At 46.4% G+C, this 9,406-nt stretch overlaps 1 non-coding gene across 1 annotated transcript; it reads right to left on the bottom strand.

The window, feature by feature from the left end:
* Positions 1-8,654: 8,654 nt before the first annotated feature.
* LOC143559850 (U2 spliceosomal RNA) lies at positions 8,655-8,854 on the bottom strand. Its single transcript, XR_013140008.1, has one exon. It is a non-coding gene; the product is annotated as a U2 spliceosomal RNA (small nuclear RNA).
* Between the last annotated feature and the right edge of the window lie 552 nt (positions 8,855-9,406).

The raw sequence follows: 9,406 nt of genomic DNA, 5'->3' as shown, positions 1-9,406 counted from the left end.
CTCGAACAAACTGCGGATCGGTTCGTGGAGGTCTATCCGCTAGGCCATGAAATCCTTAGCGCCCGTCGGCCAGGTAAGGCGCTCTTCGACCCTCGACCCCTCAATGTTGAAACCTCTGCTGGAATTCCTCTAATCGTATGTTCTGATGAGGAATCCGCAGATGGTCCTCCGTTGGTGCGGAAGAAGAAGGCTGCCGGTGGGAAGGGGAAGGAGAAGGTGGCCTCCACAGCCGATCCAGCGCTTCGGTCTGACTCGGAGACCGAGAGCGAAGAGGTGGCGGGGAATCCCGGTGGTGACAAGATCATTCCGGAGGCTGTGACAACTGTCACCGAAGAGCCCAGGATGACAACGGTGACCGGTGTGAAGAGGCCGGCTCCATCGGGTTCATCCCCGCCCGTCCGTACTTTCAGGCTCAAGAAAACCCGTAAGTACAAATTTCCTTTAGCTTTTATCTTCATAGTTGAATATTGTTAACAGTTATCTTCTTTACGCAGGCGTGGATGTTGACGCATTCCAGGGTGGAGCGCAGAGGAGTACCTCTCCGCCGATGACGGTAGGCTCGGTCAGCCTACCTGAGGCGACGACCCAGGCGCCTGCGCCTGCCTCTGCTGGATCAGTTGCTCACTCCTTTGAGCCGACTGTTCCAGCCGAGATGACGTCACCGCCGGTGGTAAGTGCGATTTTTACAGCATCTTTCACCGAGCCGGCGGTTACGATTGCTGCGGATTCTGCGGCGGCAACCGCGGCGGCGACCACGGCAGCGACCACGGCGGCCGCTACTATGCCTCCGCCACCGGCCACGACGGCCGGCCCATCAGGTACGCGCAGGGCTTCTCGCCAATCTTTGTCACCTTCCCATCTGCCCGACCTTTTGGATGGATTTCCCTTAGGCTCAGGCGATGGGTTTGGTGGCTATCGGCCTGTGATCGACCCTACAGGTGCGTAGGGTTATTTTGGCCTTTATATTTTTTCTTCATCTTTTTCCTAACTGCTTTGTTTCTTTTGCAGTGTCGGATTCCAATGAAGTGTATGTTCCACGATGGAACATACGCCGAGGAACAACCCTTCGTACCCCTGTGGAGTGCGTGGAATGGGCTCGCCACGCTGCTCCCCATGGTGCGTTGGGGGAAGCCATGGCTAGCTACCAGGAGGGTAGGCTAACCAATGAGCTTCGGGTTCTCCAGGCCCGGATGCAGCCACGCGTCGAGCTGCTTTGTCGTGAAAACGACAAGTTGAAAGCAGCTCGCGCCAAGGAAGTATCTCAAGCGCGGGCTCTTCGGGAGGAGAACCAACAGTTGGCCGCAGCTGCTGCGGAGAAGGAGAAGGCTTTCAAGGCCCTCGAGGTTGAGGTTCAAGCGCGACTCGAGGCCCGCTCCAAGGCTGCCCAAGCTGTTAACGAACAGCTTCGGCTGGCTAAGGAGACTGCGAGGAACGCGACCGAGAGGGCCACCAAGGCTGAAGCCGTTGCTGAGCCTTTACGCGTGGAGAACGAGGAGCTCAAGGCCAAATTAGAGGCTCTCCAACGTGCTCATGATGCCTTGGCGATGGAAGATGCCAAGAAGCTCTAGGAGATCTTGGACCAGAGGGGCGTGCTTGACCATACCGAGTGGAAGCTTAAGGGCGTCGAAGAGGCTGCCGCAAAGGAAGTGCTACTTGCCAACCTTAACAAAAGCGAAGCCGAACGCGCCTGCACCCAAGCTCAAGCCGCCCTTGAAGAAGCTCTGGTTGCCAAGGAATGGCTTCTTCGAGAAGCGTTGTCTCAGGTATGTTTAGCTTTATGTCTTCACGCTTTCCTTTGTTCATAGAAAAGGTGTTTGACACTTGTATTTTCTTTGTAGGTTGTGCATCGGGTTTTCTCAGAGACTACTTACGATGATGCCATGAGCGCAGCCCTCAACGCTTCTCATGAGGATGGGGAAAAGGCCGGCTTCCTGCTTGGTCTAGGGTTCGTTGAGAAAGGCGTCCCGCCTTCTAACTTCCCTTTGTTCGATGCGGACACCGAAGCTGCATATGACCAAGCGGTGAACCAATATGCCGCCTTCCCGCATCCGGTGGTGGAGAAGGTGAAGGAAGTCGCTGCTGCTGATGATGGACTTGCTATCCTCAAGGCTTTCCTTGAACCGCCACGCTCTACTGATGGGGCGGGTCCAAGTGGAAGTGGTCCTGAAGCTTGATTCTGAATATCCCTTCCCGCTGCTAGGATAGACTAGATTTTATTTTGTAGGCGGGTAGTTACCCAGCCATTCTTTGTAATATATCTTTGTGAAATACAAATCTTTTTGTGGATAAGACTGTTATTTCCTTTGGGTTCATTGCTTTATAAACCTTATATGACTTGCATGCTTAGTTTAAATTAGCGATTTCCCAAGTGTTTAGAATAAGTTAACCTTGAATGTGGTTGACAGTAGGTTGAAGTTTTGCTTCCCCCTTTGTGAGTGTGCGGATAGAACCGGCACTTGCACTTGGTAGGATGGCTAAACTTTACCTGTCTGACCTGCGCATAGGTTTTTCCTTATCCTTTCAGAATGACTTTTAACCGTTCAACGCGCGGTTGTTAATGAGTTAGTGTTCAGCTTCCGCTACCAGGATTCATGCGGGTATACCGTCACTTTCACATAGTGGGATGGCTGAACTCTTCCCCTTTAACTGTCCTGCATGAAGGTCTTTTCATTGCGGGTTTTGCCGCCTTCCCCACGCAACGATTCTTCACTTGATGCGGTGAATACCGGCATTAGTGTTCGAATCGACCGTTCAACGCGTGGTTGTTAATAGGTTAGTGTTCAGCTTCCTCTACCAGGATTCATGCGGATATACCGGCACTTTCACATAGTGGGATGGCTGAACCTTTCCCCTTTAACTGACCTGCGTGAAGGTTCTGTCGTTTTTTGGGTTTGTGCGGGTTTTGCCGCCTTCCCCACGCAATGACTTCTTGATGCGATAACTACCGGCATTAGTGTTCGAATCGACCATTCAACGCGTGGTTGTTAATAGGTTAGTGTTCAGCTTCCTCTACCAGGATTCATGCGGATATACCGGCACTTTCACGTAGTGGGATGGCTGAACCTTTCCCCTTTAACTCACCTGCATGAAGGTTTGATGCTTTTGGGTTTATGCGGGTTTTGCCGCCTTCCCCACGCAACGATTCTTCACTTGATGCGGCGGATACCGGCATCTTCATGTGCAAAGTTCATAAAATACAGATAAAATCATCAGCTTCAATTTGAAGGAGAATCGTTTCCATTAGAAGTGGCTCTAGGCCTTTTCTTTACAAATTTGGAATTGATCTACATACAAACTGTGTAATTGAGCTCCCATTAGGCGTGGCTTGGATGGGAGCACCATCGAGCCGACATGTATCTTGTTCGGGATCTCGTTGGTTACGCAGTATGTGGTCTCTGTTGAAGCTGCGATTTTTATTCGTGCGTTTCACCAGGTGGTGTTCACGCATCAGCCTTCTCGACGCTCACTTCGCCACAAGGTGCGCGAGTGTTCCATCCTTGACAAATGCTTCGACCAAGTTCTTTACGTCTAAGCATTCTTCAGTGTTGTGACCTTTGGTTTTGTGAAAATCACAATACTTTCTCCGGTCAGCATTGTGGCGTTGTCGGATGTATGGAGCCTTCGGCCACGGGAGCTCCTCCGTGGCGAATATCTCAGTCACACTCTTTGTGAGTGGCGTCCACCTGGAGTTCTTCTCCGGTTTCATGTTGTCTCTTCCACCCAACCGATGTTGGAAACCGGACGGGGTGTCAAAGTTTACCCTTGACTGCCAAATGCCCAGCTTCCGCTTTTTGTTTAATCGGGCGGTAAGGACGTTGTTTTCCCTCGTCTTCTGGGTGTAGAGGTTCGTGCTCTGTGGAAGATCTCTACCCAGTTGCCTCTCGGTTTCCGCAAAGCGTTTAGCTGCGGTCATGATGGCATCCCATGTGGATGGCATGCCATCTTTGCCCGTCAGGGTGCGGATGAGTTCCGGGTCGTTTGCGCCCTGGATGAAAGCGGCGCGAACGAGATCTTCGCTAACGTTGCCCAGGCTTAGCTTCTTCGAGTTGAAGCGAGTGATGTAGTCAGGCAAAGATTCTTCGTCTTCTCGGACGCACTTGAGGATTGTCCACTGCTCCTCAGTGTATTTTCTTTGCTGACTAAAGTGTTGGCTGAACTTCTGTTGGAAGTCTGCCCAATCGTAGATGTGGTGGACCGGCAGACGGTCGAACCACGCTCTAGCTGCCCCGACCAGCGTCATTTGGAACATATAACACCACGTGGGTTCCGTCCAGTTACTGACGGTCGCCCCCGCGATGAATCTGTTCAAGTGATCGTCAGGGTCAGAAATACCATCGTACGTGCCTATGTTGGACATTTGCTTGGCACTTCTCGGGGCGATTGCTTCCGCAATGTCCCTTGCGAATTTGAACGTTCCCGCCCTTGCCGCAGTTGGCGTGAATGTTTTGGAGAAGTCCCGTGGGCAGTTGTCCACGTTTATTGGACTGAATGCTTCTCCAAAACGCCTTCTCGGTTGGGAATCCTTTTCTTTACGCTTCCCTTTCGCCCTATGACGAGGGTTCGCGTCTTCCTCGGATTCCTCCGAATCATCATCGTACTTGAATTCTTCCACTTGTTGGATTGAACGTAAACGTTCATCCAACTCAGCTTGGAACTCTTTTTGACGTGCTTCGGCCCACGCTTTAACCTCATCGAGTGTTTGGCAGGGGAGCCTCGTCTGTTGATTTTCTAACTGGGTATCGGTGAATCCCAGTGTCTGATTATTTACTTCACTTGCCCCGGCTTGGGTAGCTGGGGTAGTGTTCGTAAAGTTTGTGTACTCGGTATTCCCCCTTGTAGTTGGGGTCATAATTACCGGAGTCTCTTGGTTACTCGGTTTCGGGACCGGAGTATCCTTAACCATCTTTCCAGAAGTTTTTGAAAAAACTGGAGAAAAATAAAGTTCTAGCTTTATGCACGGATGGCGCCAATGAAGAAACACCAGTCGAACCCCGACAGATTACAAGTAACCTGAGGGTTAGATAGACGTTTCCCACGATGGGTTAATTCCGGCAAGATGGTTCTTCCGATAACCTGCAAAACAGACACCGTGAGCTCGTCACTAAGAAAGGGGAAGGGTTCCTCCTTGTGACCACCCTCCGGCGTGAGAATCAGACTAGATTGCTCTTTAAATATAAAAGTATATTAAGAGATTGCTAGAGCAGATATCAGATATAATATGATGATACAAGATAAGATGAGATGGTCATACCATTTGTGGTATTTATAGCCGAAGGTAGGTTTCCAAGGAGGTATGGCCAGCTGCAACAGTGTTCCTGTTCCACCAACAGTGGCCTACGCACGTGCCCTGCTGGTAGTTGGTAGGTAGGTAGCGGCTGATAGCGACCAGGCCTGCTGTATACTATTCCTTTTCCACCAACTGCCGGCTACGCACGTGGTGTGACAAGAGTTGGTGAGTAGGCAGCGGCTAATAGTGACATACAGTGTAGGAGCATGCTGCTCGCCATACTGTTGTCCATAAGCTGTCGTATCTTTAGTCAGATCTTTTTCCCAGACCTCGTCAGGTACAGTACAGAAGATCTTCCCGTATCGTACGGACTGGCTTATTTGGGCGGGAGTATTCCCCCTCCCGCCATTGTGCGGGATTGTTCCCGGCTTTGCTCATTCCCTCAGGTGACACTGAGTGATTGAGCTAAGTGCCTTGTGCGTGTAGCCTTGCTGCGCGGGTGGTCTTCCCTAATGGCTTGTATCCGAGGCTGCGGGGACAGGCGGAGTCCTTCACCATTGGGAGGCATTTCCTGCGGGAACAGCTTGCGTACTGCGCGTAAGGACGTCACGTCTCTGAGCATGGTTGGTCCTGCGGATCCAGTTGGTTTCTGCGCAGACGTCCCTCTTCAAGGTGAGTCTTGCGGGTCCAACTGGGCTCTGCTGGGACCTACCTCTTCAGCAACGTTACAGGTTTGATTATTGGTTGATTGAAGATTTGAAGACGTTAGTTATTTTTGGACCATTAGGTTATTAATGAAATGAACTATTTATTTTCTTGTACTTTGTTTATTTGTAATGAACATGTTGTGTTGTATTTGATGTTAAATAAAATTAATTAGTTGCTTAAGTAGCGACACTTTAATAGTGTCGTATGCATTGAAACAATCACATCGCGCCCCGGCATGTTCCGCCGCTTTTGGTCGGGGTGTGACAACCCCTGCCTGCCTACCCCACTAATTCTAGCTATGTTCAACTTATGCGGATAATCTCCATCCCAATTATGATTCAAACTTATATCCCTTAGTTTATAATGTTTTCTCTGGTTGTATTTTTTTCTGTTTCTTTTCCATTTCAATTTTTCTCTAGACATGCAAGGAAGACGTGGATATGCAAGTGCCAATGATGACAATATTAAACTAGTACTTGGAGTTCGAAGGAAGTAACAATATCTTTCTGTTTCACTGCAACAAAACCTAACTTGAACTCTTGAAGCATAGTATGCTATGAAGGGTCACAAAAGTAAAAAACAAGGTAAAAACCGGTTCATATACATAAGCCAAGTTCGTTCACCCAATCGGTGAGCACTCAAACCGAACTCACACATCATTTAGGCATAGGGACGCGAAGAACCTAAGAAACAACATTTTTGTTTTCTTTTTTTTCACCTTTTCATTTTGATATATGCCCACGGTATGGAAACAGAAGTCTAAAAACTGCTGGGTTACCCAGCTCGGGAAAATTAATTCAGTACCTTCTCAACGATATTTACACCAAAATAGTTAGCATGCTCCTGAAGATTATCAGAAATTTCTAGTTCAAATATCATGTTGATATGCAGAAGTTTGATTCTACTGCAAGACTCTACAAGATAAAAGCATGTGCGGTACGGGTGGCAATCTTGACCCAAACCATTTCAAATGGGTCAATTTGGGTTGTTTTAAAAATTAAATGGGTTGGTTTAGGTCAGAGATTTTAACTAAATTGGTCAAAATGGGTCATTTGAAATTTCATCTTGTAATTTTCGGGTCAAATTGGGTCGAAATATTCAAATAAATGGGTCGATGTGGGTTAGTGTCCTAAGGAAATGTGGTAGGTTTCGGATTGGAACGGGTTTCCGAACGAGACAGATTTCGGCACGAAACGGGTTTGAGATTGGAACGGGTTTGGTTTAGGTTTCAAGCCAACACGAGTTTTCACACCGGACGGCTTGGGTTTTGGTTTCTTTTTGGTCGATTCCGGACTCGTTTTTGGTTTTTTGTTTCGTTTTTGTCCGTTTTTTTAGTTTCGTTTTTGTTCGGTCTCAAATTTTTTAGTTTCATTTTGATCGATTTTTTGATTTCGATTGATTTGGTTCGGTTTTGGCTTTTTGTTTCATTTCCGTCGACCTTTGGGTTTCGATTCGATTTCTCGGTGGGGTTTTTTTTTTATGGAATGAGGACAACGGAGGAAACATTTTAGTTTTTTTACTTTTTTGTTTTTGATTTATATTTTGAGTTATGATTTTTTGATTATTATTTTTGAATATTTTTTAAGGGGTTTTTGTTCTTTATAAGAAACCCCTTAGAAAAAAATTCAAAAAAAAATATTAAAAAATCATAACTCAAAATATAAATAAAAAACAAAAAATCTAAAAACCCTAAAATGTTTCCGCCGCTATTCTTGTTAAAAAAAAAACGAAACCCATTCTGACTCGTTCCGACCCTAACCTATTCTGACCCAAACCAAAACAACCCTTTTTTTAGTTGACCCATTCTGACCCAAACCCATTCTAACTCAAACCCGTTTCAACCCATGACTAGTTCGACGACCCAACCCATCTGTCACCTCTAATGTGCGGTTAAAAAAAGTTATTAATAAAGTCATATAGCATTCGTGCCAATAATCAACCACTACAACAGATGCATAAACGCCAACAAGTTGTTTATATAACTCACACACTGAAGATAGTTAACATTAGTGACTCCCGAAGTAGACATTAGCACGATATGGTGTTTTAGCCCAAAAATAATAGGATCGGACACCAAGGAGGCCACACCATCTAGAAAAGAAAATAGATGTGTGGTTAGTGTGCAATACATAGTCTATTAAACATAGAACCTTAGTGATGCCTATACATTTCTCAATAACTAACTTCAGTTAGAGTTCCCTTGCCAAAGGTTTTAACTTCAGTGTGATTGTGTGAATTAAAAAAAAAAGAAATATTTCTTGGTTGACGCCTGTAAGACCCCATTCAGTTACAAAAAAAAGATACCTTAGCATCATTCAAACTTGTTGTATCTGACCAGTCAAGTTCTGCTGAAAGTTGATTCCCTTGAGCAGATGCATCTGAGAACTCAAGAATATGTAAAACCAGTTATAGTCAAAAACATTTTTAGAAAACTGTTGCAAATATGTGACAGAAAAAGGAAACAAGCTGAAATTGTATATCAAGATATATACGAGCATGCAGTCAAACCACATAGTGAGGACTGAGGAGTGAAAAGCGCTTTAGCAGCATTTGCTAGAACAAAACTTCCAATGTGAGCAAGCTATAAAATATATTTTGAATAGTTATTATAATTATTATAAATTATAAAAACATTTAAAATGGTAATTTTAAAATATGATTAGAGAAAAACAAAAAAAAAAAAACACAAAAACAAAACAAAAGGTTTAACTACAGTTTGGAGGGGTGTGCCAGGCTTTGGTGGTAGTGTAAGACCAAGGCGGCGCATGAAGACCCAAACAGCAAGATACTTTGACGGGACTTCCCCCATAAAAATAAGATTAATATCGAGTGAGCCGATGGCTCATATATCAGATATTAAAATGATAAGAACAGATACTACACTTGATCTTAGGTGCTGTTTGTTTTTAAAGACGAAAACTGTTTACAATCTGATTTCATCTGATTTGATGTCTGCGAAGATGTGGTCTGAAGGTCTGCAATCTGAAAATATAATATTATTTGTTTTATAAACCGGATATCGTCTGCATATGCTGAAAATTAATTGCCTATAATACATATCACAGTAGATAGAATTTATTTAGCGTCTATAGACCGCTAAAATAATTGGTGGTGGTGTACGAACTGTGGAAGTGGGTGGTGGTGGGCGATTGGTGGCAGACGATTGTGGTAGGCGGTGGTAGTGGACGGTGACGGTGGCCGATGGTGGGTGGTGTTGGTGATGGACGGTGATGGTGGGTGGTGGTGATGGACGATTGTGGTGGTGGACGGTGGTGGTGGTGTTGGCCGACTGTGGGTGGTGGTGATGGACGGTGGTGGTGGGTGGTGGACGGTGGTGGTGGCGGGTGGTGGAAGTGGACGATGGTTATGGCTGACGGTGGGTGGTGGTAGTGACGGACGGTGGTGGTGGTCGGTGACGGTGGGTGGTGGTGGTGGAGGGTGGTGGATGGTGGGTGGTGGTAGTGGACGGTA

Source organism: Bidens hawaiensis, unplaced genomic scaffold (assembly GCF_021521415.1).
Source record: "Bidens hawaiensis isolate Kalapana, Puna unplaced genomic scaffold, B.hawaiensis_p1.1 tig00020045_1, whole genome shotgun sequence".
Classification (NCBI taxonomy): Eukaryota; Viridiplantae; Streptophyta; class Magnoliopsida; order Asterales; family Asteraceae; genus Bidens; species Bidens hawaiensis.
Note: the sequence above shows the minus strand (reverse complement) of the source record. Positions and strands in the feature narration are given on the sequence as shown.